Consider the following 13338-nt stretch of genomic DNA (forward strand, 5'->3'; position numbering starts at 1 on the left):
TTTTTCGTTTGTCTTTTAATTACTGACATAATTTCAGTGATGTAATATGGTATAAAGTCATAGTATGCTATACCGATTTCAGTTCTTAAAATAATTTTAAAGAACCCTATACTACGATATATCATCCATCCTGACTGTATCATTGTACCCCCACAGCAAGTGGGACACCAACAAAAACAAACACCTGCATTCGGAAAATGCAGCATTGCAGCAACGTCGACTGCAGCGAATGCAGCAGATGCAACTGCGACTGCGACGTCAACATCATTTGAACTGTCATTAAACTTTGACTATCATCCTTTTATTATTTGGAGCTACCGGCGCCACAACACTCTCTGTCGCACATAAGTGCCAAACAACAGTAACAGGTAGTAGGTATATCATGGTCTTGGTAAGATATGCGATATAAGTTGAATAAATTTTTGAAATCTTCGATCTTCCAACACAAATATTTCGGATCTGTATTACATTTTGGTTGCCTGACAGTTGCTTAACAGTTGTTTTAGGAGTTTCCGGGGTATTTACGATTCGATTCCTGTTAAATTCTACTACCAATTGTTGCTGGACACAATACTATTTTTTGTTGCATCGCTGCAATGCGCCTGTATTGTTTGTCTGTGTTCCCCCAACACGTGAGCTCGCCGCACTGCACGTTGAATGTTGCACGTTGTTGCTGCTTTTGGCCTTTGTCTCGTAAGCCCCACAGCAAAAGCAAAAGCGGCAAAAAGTGATGAACATGTTTACAACATTTGTGTTATAAATTCCTACCTTTCGCCCGATTGCTTTGTTTCGATGCTGCCGTTGGCCTCTTTTGGCTGCCGCACTTCTCGTGGTCCAGATGGCGCAATAGACGTGGCGTTATTACAGCCAGTGGCACATTGTTGTAATATGCATTTGTCAACACGGGTGACTTCTGTTGTAATCTCCTTTTTCATCAAATGACGTCTAAAGTATGTATTTGGTGCTACAATGCGGAAATCAGTCATAAGAGTTTACAGAGGGAAATGCATATAATACTAATGACATTAATATTATGCCAGGTGTATACTACTATATGAAAACTCAATAGTTATTAGTTTTTATCATACATCATGAAATTAATAGCATCGAATACTGTGCAGTGCAGTTCTACGTAGCCACTGTAACAGAATCTTTTGGATGAGTACTAAATACCAGACATTCGTTTAATGCTCACATCATTTTTGACCTCAGTGAAATGAATACCTGAACTGGCCACTTAAACTCGTTTTTGCAGCGAAAGCGATGGCAATTATTCAATTTTTGCATCTATTAATTGATTTAAGCTCAGTTCGCCGCTGGTACTTTGTCCATTTTTCGCGAACGTCATCACTTCTGCTTTATTTAATATCTGCTAGCAGATTTAACTCTCACAATTTTGCTGACCGAGTTATGTTTTTTCGATTTCCTTTTTTCCGCTCATCTCGGATATTACCACATTGCCGAGAGGCAGTTATTTGCCAAGCCTCATTGGTCCATCAGTGCAGAGCATTTTAATTGGGTGATGCCTAAAAAAAAGTGAAGAACAAGCTAACTGAATTAAGTGTGCTACGGAAATTAAAATTATTAGGTATCAGCCAGAGCCTTAATCAATCTCCTGCGAATATTAAGTGTGCGACATGTTGCCAGCGGTATTCATTTAAATCACTGATTCATTCATTTTTCCCGAGATGAAGCAGCTGACGTGCTTGAGGAAAATATGTGCCCGCCAGGCGCTTTTCAATTGAATTTTCCATCCTTTTACGATGGTGTGGCGAGGGAGGCACTTCATCGCATATGTTTGGCAATTTTGAAGCTGCTACGTGAGCAGCCTGAGAAGAGTGTTTCTACCAATTAAACCCGGGCAATTGAGCCACTTACACTTTAAGAATTGCATTAAAAAGTATTCCGCTTCGATTTTCATCGTCGGTTTGATTTCGGTTCGCAGTGTTTCGCATCGCCAAACTTCCGCATCTCGGCCAGACTACGTGCCTTGGTTACGGTCTATGGTCTACAGTTTTTGGCCTGCAGTCTGCAGTCTGGATTCTCCCACTTCGGGCCAAGACGGGCCAACGTTATGCATTTCACGTGCAACAAGTTGAAATCATAACAAGTTCGCTTCGCTGGGACAGACACCATGCTTTTGCAACTGAAATGCAATGAAAATATTGAACGAGCTAACATTTTTACAGATGTTTTTTAGGTAATGGCATAGGAATTCTACTTCTTACTACTTTTCCTATACATATTGGTGCTTGTTATTCAAAGACGAACACTATTCTTTCAACTAGCTGTGTACAGTGAAAAAAGTTTGCCTGAATACTTAAAGCAATTTATACATATTTTTTAAAAGTTATTAAGCTCCTTGAACATTGATAATTACAGAAGGTACATACAAAGTATTAAAATGTCAAAAGGATTTTATATTCGCAGTAAATGGATTGTTAGTGCTGCAAGCGTTCTTTTAGTTTCTGTAACTAACATCTGTATAATATTTACTTTGTAGAAGTTTTGCAGTTCCGTTACTCAAAAATCTATATGTTAGATATATTGTGCACTACTTTGAAGGGAACTTCCCAGCATTAAAACTTTCATTCGGAGTCTGTGGAAAGTAGATTCGAATTGCTATAGCCAGAAACGTGCAACAGCAGAGCTTCTGTTAATTTGCCTGATTTTATTCCCCCTTTTTGCCATCATGCCCTTTCTGGCTAGCATGCTACTTGAGCGAGCAGTGGAAATATTTAAATTTTTGCCTCGTGCGTTGCCTTAGACTTTAAAACTCAACTGCGAATCACGACTCGACAAACAAACTACTGTGTTTATACATATTTATGTCGGCGGCCGTCGCACCGCCAGACAATCTGAAAAAAGCACCAGGAACACGGTGGTGCTGGTGGTTCTAGTGGATCCGGTGGTGGCATTAAGACTCGCGTTCCCACCAGACGAGTGGAGCTGGTGGAACAAAACGTGTGCAACAAACTAAGCCATTTTTGTCGCCGCCCGTCTAAATACCAAACTTGGCTTATGGCAGCCAGCAGTCGGCCGTAGAAAAAGAAGACAAAAAGCCACTACGCGAAAAGCGAAAATATCCTGCGCGGCAAGGAGCAAAAAAAAAATGCACAAATAAATCATGATTCATGACCAAAAGCCACAGAAATGCCAAAAATAAAAGCAAAACTTTGAAAAAAGAAGAATAACTCGAACAAAAAATCAAATGGAAGGCAGAAAAAGTTGCAGAGGCGACAACACCAAATGTTCGTGATTCGACCGAATTCGAAAAAGGTAAAAGAGAACCAGAAAAATAATGCGGAATATTTTTGAAAACACAAAAAATGTTTGCGCGCATCTAAATAAACAGTGGAGTTGCTGCACTGGAGACAGGGCAAGTTATTTTGCTCCTTTGGTCGCCGTCATGTTGGCCATGTTTACCAGCCAAAGCATTTTTATCACGCAGCCTTCTGTTCCAGCCGCCAATCGAACGGACCAACAGCTCCAGCTCCAGTTAACATTTCTTCGACTTTTTTGAGAGTTCCTCATAAAAATCATGTTGCTCCGCTGGCTGTCTTTGTGCCTGCTCTAAACGATCGTTTTGTCATAATGCGACATTTAAGGAATTTTTATATGAATTCACTTAACGACTTGGCATTGGAACGATTCGCGACGATCCTGTCGCGTCGTTGTCGTTCAGTCTGATGTGGATGTTGATGTGGTCTTGCCGCCTTTCGCCCTCTGCTGCACATTAAGGTGTGGAATTGTAATTATCCCGAGTTGTCTCTCACCACAGTGGATTGTGGGTAATTTTTTAAGGACCTTATTGACCTGTCTATAATCAATATCATGTGTAGTGATATATTTTTTTTTTTAAATTTACATAAAAATTTAGAAACCGCCGCAGACTGTGAATGACCAAACAATTTGTTGGAATTCGAATATGGTTGCTTATTTTAACATTTTATTAACATTAGATACTTTATACATGTGTTTTTCTAAATAAGGTTTGCTTTCTTCATAGAGCACTTGACTAGCCCACTGTGCTCGAAGGATGTCAACACTTTTCGCATTTGCCGTGGCACGTCGACGAAGCAGCAAAGCAACCACAATAACAGGCGAAACAACATCAACTTACAACTTTGTCAGAGGCCTCGACCATCATGATGATGCCTCTGGCTCCGGGCTCCCAGCTATCTGCACTCAACTGTCCCCGTGCTGGCCGCAATCCCCGCTGGCTATGTCGGGTATCCAGCTTCGGTCCTCAGTGGGCTACCTTGGGCCACACAATTAACTTGCTCGCTGACTTTTAAAAAGGCATTGGCTGACATTTTTACGCGTGTACATGATTTTATTCGCCGCGCTGTCCGCGCAGGTAATTATGGCACGTTAAAGTGTTAATGGGCCACGTTAAGACTTGGCCAAGAAGAGCAACCAGGAGCGGCAACAGCTGCCGTGAACTTTGGCTAAGCCGGGCTAAATCTGGCCTCGATTAAGCCATTTAGGGACACAAAATATGACCAAGTCCTGCCGGTCAAGTGAGCCCATATCTTAGCCATTTTAGTGGGCTGACCAATTAGCCGGACGCTGTCAACGATCTGGGCAAAAGCAACTGGTTCCGCAGCCAGCAGCTTAGCCAACTATAACTGTATGCAAACACTGGAAAAAATGTAGCTTACTCACACATTTTCATTTATGAGGTAAACAAATTTTAATAACTTTTTACTTTAACAATGATTTTATCAAACTGAAGTGTTAGTTAACTGTTCTTTTAAAGTTTACATTTATTCGCAAATACTCATACTTTTCCAGGAAACGAGTATCTTATAAGGAATTTTACAAAAATATAATTTCATGTATTTTCAATTACTTAAATATTTTTTGGCAGTCCAAGTTGGTTTTTTCTGCGCCAGTGGCGCTCAAAGTCGGGCTGTCACCTGCTCCTGCATCAATAGACATTATTGATTCCACAGCAGGCAATTTTCCGCCACCCAATCGCCATAAGTTATTATGTCTCGGCCTGGCGAGATGGCTGGCTGGAAGACTGGAAGGTTGGAGGACTAGCAACTGCCAAACTGGTTCCCCTATCATGTTGGACATGTATGGATTGCCTATCGCCTATTGCCTATAGCCAGAGCTCCTGGGGCATGTGTGGCTGACTGCCTGCCCCAAGTACTCGATGCTCCAATGCCATTCCCGTCCGCCTCTCAAGGCGTTCGGCAAAATTGCATGACAAATAAGTTTTGTGTGTCGCCGACAGTTGGCATTTTTTATGCCGTTGAGTTATATGACAACGCAGTCTGGCCAGGATGGAGGCTACGGCCTGGTTCTTCATCGCAGCATTGGCTGCATCCCATCTGGCTAGGCGAAGTATTGATTTTTATAAATGCTGCCCATATGCAAAGTTGGCAGTTTGTTAAAGCGAGCCGAGAATTTCCCGAGGCTTTCTCTGCTCGATATGTGAATGGGAAAAAGCACTTCCTTAATGATCGTGAGACCTCCTCTCTCAAGTTAAGTATACTGTAAGAAGTCTGTACTATATATGTATGTGGTTATGGTATGAAACCCAAATAGGCAGAAATTTACTTCGTTATACCACATATTTATTTTCAATTTCCTTGGAAACACTTAAGTCTGGAATTAATCAACTACTCGTTTCGCAATTATAATTTTTGCGTATGATAATGTTTTCATCTACCGATATACGCATGTCTCCAGGCTAAATAACTTGACAGCAGTAAATCAATTAAAAGGTCCGTGCGAATTTATCGTCATTACCCCGTCCCACTTGACTAACAGTCTAGGCATTTTAATTGAAATTAATTAGGCGGGTTATCCACATGGAACCCGAGGAATGCAGAATCCAGCTACGACTACTTCACGCCAATTGTTGGCAGTCAGTCAGCGAATGCCAAGTCGTTGGGCGATATGAATCGGATGCACTGCAGCAGTTGCAGAACCAACTGGAGGCCAAGGAGGAGCAGTTGAGTTGCATTCAGCATTCGCTGTATGTCAATCAACGGGGGCCAACATGTGAATCTTTTCCACATGGGCATGAAAGGCGCTCGAATGGAACGACCGGGAGGACTGAGAAGTTGGGGGCACTGCATTTGCCATTTATGACAGTTGAAATGTCAAAAGAACAGCGCCGAACAGAAGGCATTTGCAAGTGTTAAGCACTCCTCTTGCAGCGCAGCTGTTTTTGATCTGCCACGGACACGCCGCTCCCCTGTCACCGAAAAGGGGGTGAAAGGGGTGCTTGGGGCTGCGTATCCCCCCACTTGTGCAACCCCTCGTAAATCAAGTTAACGGCCTCGTCAAGAGCACGATGATTGCTGCATGGAGTTGATTTTGTACCCCAACCGGTGCCACTTAACTGCATTTGAAGCATGTTAAAAATAAGAATCAATTTATTTCGATAATGTTCTCATCAATGGGATTATCTTTATTTAGACTACTCATAGCGTACAAATATTAAATAATCACCAAGATATATATGGGAGTGTAAACTAGATTCCCAAAGTACTCCCCACAACAATGTAGTCGTTTTACCTTTTTTTTTAGCTAAATATATTGTTTAAAAATCTCTAGATAATTGCATTCCCCTTTGGGTGCAAAAGAGCAGCACAAATTCGACATTCTTCGCACTTGGTCGTGCATATAAATTTAAATTTTGTGAATCTTTTTAGCATTTTAATTGTGAAAAGTGCGGACAGATTTGTTGAAACGCTTGTTAAGGGGCACTTTTATGTCAAAAGGAAATAGTCGCTGCTCCACTGGGCTCCGCTCCCAATTCCGAATGTGTTATTTGAGCTATGGGCAAAGGCGTAAAAATCTGCGTAATTAAATTTTATTTTCGGGCGGCGGCAGCTGTTGCCCAGGGATTTTTGGCTGGCAAGTGTTGAGTGCTGAGGGATGGCCGCCGTTGCCGGTGGCACATGGTCCACTGGCTAATTAGCTCTGCTCGAGACTCGATTCTCGAGTCTTTCGGCTCAAACATCAAAGCCCGGGGCACGCGACCCAAACCATTCCTTGCAAGAAACACCTTCGCAGGAGTCACCCGGTTGAGCAAGACAAATCCATTGACGGCTGTCAAATTAGCAACGCAAATTGCAAATATTCGTACGCACACGGTATATATCTGCATAATTTGTGCAAAAATAAAAGAGTCATATTTTAATGCCGGCCCCAAACTCCAGCCACCGCCAGGCATCCACTTGTTTAGGCTTGTTCTCCGGCCCTCGAGTGCCACTTGTTTTGTTTCCCTTTTTTGCGATTCAATGGCAGGGCGGCAATGCGCTTTCATCTCAACTCATCCGAACGCCCCCCATCCTGCAGATACGTTTGTGGCCATATGGTGGCAGCACCATCATCCTCATCCCCATCCACATCTCATCCACATTCACATCCCAGTTCCCCATCCTCCAGCATCGTCTTACACTCAATAACAACGCGCAGTGCCAGTCATGATGTGCGATATTAAAATTAAGTGTTACATTTGTCAGCGATGATGCGCGTCAAAGAGCAAACGAGATCTGATATAGAACCGATTCGAATCCAGAACTGCAGTTACGAGTGGGTGATACATAATCAAAGCTGAGTGAACGTATTTATGAATCACTTGGCCATTTCGTCAGAGTGCTGCCATTGATCAACAGATGACAACAAAGCCGATCTAATTCGTAAAAGCTTATGCCCGCAAAGCTCAATCGGTTTACAAATTTTAGTAAACGTACTAGTTTTAAAAGATTCTAAGTATGTAAAAAAAAAACTAAACTATACTGCATTGCAATTAATACGAGTAATGGTTATGTGAAATGATTTCAATCGCGTTTTCGTTTAAGCAGCAGCTGCATTATCAAGTCCATTGTCTTGGACCCCTTTAAATTAAAAAATAATTACAAATTTCAATTGTTGCCTGGGCCGTTGATTGTTTCGAATTTATGTTACTTTAATGACTTACGAGTGTTCTTATGGTTGGGTTTTTATCTGGCTATAAACAATCTCCGCCTGCAATGACACTTTAAAAGGGGTCACACCCGGGTCAGGGCACTTCAAAGTTTACTTTTTCGTTGACATGTGCGACTCCGGAGCCCGGCACTTTTTGTTGCCAAGTGAAAGTGTAACTGTAATGCTATCTAACTGTAATTATATACAGTCTGTCGTCCAAGTTTATCTAACGTCGAGCTGCAAGTGTCGCTCAAAGCCCGACTGCCACTCCTCCATCTGTCTGACTATTCCGCTCGGCCCGTTGGGTTGTCTGGCTGTCATAAAATATAAAACTTTGGCCCAAAAATATCTCCCGTCCACGCAGAAATATATGTACGTACGTCTGGGGTAATCCGTAGCAAAGTCTGGGGTCTGGGGCTTGGGGTTTTGGGGCCCGGTTGTCGACATCGAGGGCCGGCCCGAAAAGTTTGCAGTTTTTGTTGCCAGACTTGCTCCGATTTCAGTTAGTTGCGAGGGTGTAACTGAAAGCGCCATTGGCCCAATTACACTAAACGAGTGTTTCGCAGATCCCAGCAGGCAGGATCCCACTTCTCCATCCAATTTCCAATCCCAGCGCAATCCCAGCAGGCAATCGCCGGCTGTTTGCTAAGATAAACGACGAAGGATTCGACGAGGATTCCACTCGAGGACTTCGCCGCATTGTGTCTCTGTAATTTTGGGCGTTATAATGGAGCTTAATGCACAAAACTCGTTATCAGCAGGAGCGTTGAAAAGTTTCCCGAGAAGCCAACAAATGGAACTCGAGCGCGTTTGATTAAATGCATGTAATTTGGCTTGAAGGACCACACGCCATAGCCTCCTCCCTTCAACTTTCGGTTAGATCAGATCCGGATGGAGCTCAATACCCCGAGAGCCATCAATCGCGATTGTCTGTTTGTCAAATTACGCGGAATGAAACGGCAAACAAAACTCGAACCAACTTCACTCGAACACTTGGCTAGACAATGACCCCATTTAGTGCCCGAAAAGCCGAAAGGTAAACAATTGTGGGGAAGAATTTTAGCATCGTATTGTAAAGTCCACCCTTTTTTTGGGCCTGCCATTTATGACACTTCTCAGTATGATGTGAGAAATGCAATTTTATTGCTTGTGAAACATGTTAAATTCTGACGAGTATGTGGCAACAACAGAACAGCGTTCTGTTGGAGATTCACCAATTTAATGCCGCCGGATTTGGAAGAATTTATATGGCACAGGGCGTGGCACCTACCTCCCTACCTACGAGGCACATTTTTATGTCTTCTGCTGTTCTCTCTGATCTCCGTCAAAAGTTGAGGGTCGAGAGTCCCTGAATCGGGCATAAAAATCGTCAGCATTTTGAATTTCTCATAAACGTCATGCGTCGAACGACCACTCGTTAGGCTGCCCTAAGAATCTCGTCTATATCTCTCATATGTGAGTATGGTATGAGCATATATATTTTATGGAAATTGTTAATGCTCTTCGGGTGTTTACGATGCCGACAAGGGGGCGTGGCCGAGAGCAAGACACTTTTTTGGCCACATTTGCTTAGTCAGTTACATTTTTACGATCTGCTGGCCGAGGAAATAAACAAATGGGCGATTTCCACCAGTGACACAGAGCACTTCAATTGGGAGAAAGATCTTTGACCAAAGGAATTCCTCCTCTTCATCCTCTTCCTTACCTTCTCATAACTTTCAGTGCCTTTGTTCATGACCGGCATAACGTAAGCCGATTTACCTTTAATCCCTCGTCCAAAGTCAAAGTTAACGATCTGACCCAGTCGTAATTGCACTTGCTTCTACTTTCACTTTGAGTCAGTCTTTTGAAAAGAATGGAAATGGACCCTGTGGTCCTGGTCCACTTTCTTAGTCATAAATTCGCCATGAACATAAGTTATAGTTTTTTAAGCCCGGAGAAGCTGAATGCGCCGTTTAAATTGGTTTGCCTGTGCTCTTTGTTTCAGCCGGCTGCATATTGCACACATTTTATGCATGCTGCAGTTGGCCATTTCAGTTTTGACTGGCTCTGTTCAAGGACAATTTAATTATTCAGCCTTATTTTCGCAGACTTTTTGCACACAGCTTGCACTTCCGCTTCCGGTTTCCGCCGCTGCACTTCCGGCCAGCCATTGTTGTCCTTGTCTTTGGCACACAGAGCTCGGCACTGCACTAGAAAAGTTTTTCCATTTCCTTGCTCCCTCACTCGCTCACTCTCGTTCTCTCGCTTTCCCCGTCTTCATAACAAGCTGCTGGGAAAAGCTTGCCGCAAACTTCGCTGGCGCTCTAATGGAACTTTAAGCTAGATTAATTTTTTAATTAGTTCTTTTGTTGCTGCACTCTGAAGTGCCGCCCTGCCAGCGGCACCTACTCGGGAGCAGTATCCGAGTACTCTATGTATAGCATTCTCTATCCGCCCCAAGGATAGTGCCCCGTATCGCCTCCAAATGGAAATGGCAGTGGCAGGCATTGCATGCAAAACTAATTTGTGCTTTATTTATATGTGAACTTGCACAGGCACAGCTGCTCGAAGGAATCGGTCGAACCTTAAAGCTCGAAGGTTTATTGAAAAAATCCTTAATTTAATTTCCGTTTCCATGTGTCAAAGTGTGAACAACACAATAATTTGGTTCTTTATTAACTGCCGCTGTTGCAAAGGGGGCGTGGCGAAGGCGGAGGCAGCAGCTGCAGCACGAAATCCTTAATAAAGTTAAGCAACGCGGATGTGTGGAGGGCTGTGTGCTATAGTGTTGGGTATATCCTGCCACCGGAGGTGTCAATTTAAAGCCAATTTAATTTGGCGGCAGCAGCAACCACAGCAGCAACATAAAGAACGGCCCGAGGAACTTGCTTTTGCCCCAGCGGCAATTTTAAAGCCGCTCGGTATGGGAAAAAAAGGCCAAAGCAAGTCGATGGCAGGGAAATGGAAATTACAATTTTTAACTGGGCCTGCTGCCGCTTCGAATATGCCGCTTTCAATTAAAAGCCATTGGCCAACCGACAGTGGCAACGGCAGGAACATGTACTCGGTCTCAGAAAGGGTTTCGTTTCCGAATGGCATTGCGAACGAGCATGGGAATGGGATGTCCTGCCACATATGTGCCAGCATTGCTGCCGTCGTGTTGCAGCAGTTTGCGAAAATTGCCAGCGAATTCCGACCAAATGTGACAACAATGACGGCAGCAACATCATCCACAACTGCAGCAGCCGCTTCGGCGACCTAATTTGCAGCTGCAGATGGTCAACAGATTGAAAAACGATCCAAATAGGTCTAGAGCGTTCGGTCGTTTGAACTGGATCATTTGTACGGTCAAAATATGAGTTCTGTAATCTGTACTTTTGAAAACGTCACATTGAAAGTCCTGAAAATTCGGCTTAGAACGATATTAATCTGTTAACTTGAAAAGCAGCTCAGCTAGTTTTAGTATCTAAAGCAATGGTTCTGCTGTAATCCACATCGTAGCCGAATTGAAAGATGAATAACCAACTGCATTAGCGATCCGCTGTAACAACTGCAAGACTTTTAACCCCATGCGACTTACTCGCTTGTCATGTAAAACACGCTTGAATTTGTTGTTGCAGCTTCTGCTGTTGCACACGCAAGTGGCGACAGGATTTGTAACTCCTTTGCCGATCCAGGTGCTCCTGCTCCTGCTTCCGTGAACTTTTTCGGGGAACAAAAGCCGAAGACAAACTGGCGTGTATTAAATTTTTGTCAAAGACAAAATGCCTCCACACGGCAGCAGGAATTGGCTTTCTGTTCGGTAACGGTTCGTTGGGCGTCAAAGCAAAAAGGTGCTGCAACAGGAGGTGGGCTTTTGGCCCTAAGCCCGGCCATAATGCAGCCATCCTTAGCCAGCCAAGGTGGTAGGATCTGGAAATAGAGGGTTAAGGAAGTGCCTGCCTGGTGCCTAGTGACACAGTTTCCCGGCCGGAGAACATCGCAGTGGCTTATATTAAAATTTCTGGACAGTTTTATTTTTATTCGTCCGCTGCAAGCTCTTCTCTTCTCCTTGTTTTCTCTTGGATACATTTTAGTTTTTCTCGGTCCTTCGGTGGAATCCTAGACCTGTTCTTGGTCATCCTCCTTTTATAGATATATGTAGAGAGTAGTGCGGAGGCGGCTGGTCTGCGGCTAACAAAAGTTGTGCGCAGTCAGTTGACATAAATTTTGTTAGCCTACTTCCTAGCGAAATTGCTTACAGGCAATGCGCAGGCACTATTATTACTGTTTTTCATGGAAGTCAAAAGAGGGTTAGCTGCCAAGATGCGGATTAAATGCATAAAATTTGTACATTTCACCTTTTCCGCTCTAAAAAATAACCATTTTTGGGCTAAGTAAAAATAAAGGTTCTTAAATTCAGTTATAGGCGTTTTCAAAACTAACCTTGTTCGATTACAAATGTAATTTCATTTACCAAAAGTTTTCCATGGGTAAAATCCTGTGGTAGCGCGAGTTTTCGCCCAATTCAATGGCTGAAAACAAAAGTAAGTTTAATTAAAATATTACGACTACTTTATGCCGAGTACCACCTACAAACGATGGCATGCAACTAAAAAATAAATTTAATTATGCAAAAAGTACGCTGCACTCGACCAAGGAGGGGGCACACGGAAATTATTTCAATTGTATGCACTTCACAGAAAGAGTACAAAAAGTTGGCAAAAACAGAGGAAGAAAGACCAGAGCGAATCGAAACGAACATTTCGAGAAGACGTTGTGGTGGGGCAGGGTCGCTGGGGCAGAGTCGAGTGGTGCACTTAGGACACAGCCCGTAGAACCACCGCGGACTTTCCGGACAGACGTTCGGGGCCATTTGAATGAGGTGCTGACTGACGGACCGGCATTTCGGCCAGGCTAAAAAGCCCAGCGACACCGACATTGGCAGACCGAAAAGTTTGCTTCAAGCTCCAAGCCAGGTTGAAGTGGCCAGTCGATGGTCGGGTAAGGCTACCTGGCTACCTTCTACCAGCTGAGTGCCTCTTTTCGGAAATTCAAATTTCCGATTCTTGATGATTTTATTTAAATTTGCGTATTCGAGTGTTTGGTGGAGGCTCTTCAAGTGCCGACTCCTGAATGCCGACTGCCGGCTGCTGTTGACTGCTTTGTTTTTTGGCGAAAATTGTTTAAATTGGCTGGAATTTCTGCGTCCAAATTGGTGCTCTCTCCGACTCGCCGGCCAGCCCTTTTGGGCCAATTAACATAGTGGGGCTTAACCATGATTTATTTCGGCGGGATACTTTGCCAGAGCAAGCCCTCATTATCATATCAGTCTTAAGTGCAGGCGGCAGCTGCTGCAGGGGATTTGTGGGAGGTGTAAACATGACAAACATGGCAAAAACTTGGCGAAGGTCACTCTCCAGGCACGCCCCCTTTTTCGGG

The 13338-nt window shown here is 43.5% G+C and overlaps 1 long non-coding RNA gene across 1 annotated transcript; it reads right to left on the bottom strand.

The window, feature by feature from the left end:
• Nucleotides 1-10423: 10423 nt before the first annotated feature.
• On the bottom strand, nucleotides 10424-12124 carry lncRNA:CR44573 (long non-coding RNA:CR44573). The gene has a single exon (NR_124636.1). It is a non-coding gene; the product is annotated as a long non-coding RNA:CR44573 (long non-coding RNA).
• Nucleotides 12125-13338: the final 1214 nt, after the last annotated feature.

The sequence above is a fragment of the Drosophila melanogaster genome, chromosome 2R (assembly GCF_000001215.4).
Source record: "Drosophila melanogaster chromosome 2R".
Classification (NCBI taxonomy): Eukaryota; Metazoa; Arthropoda; class Insecta; order Diptera; family Drosophilidae; genus Drosophila; species Drosophila melanogaster.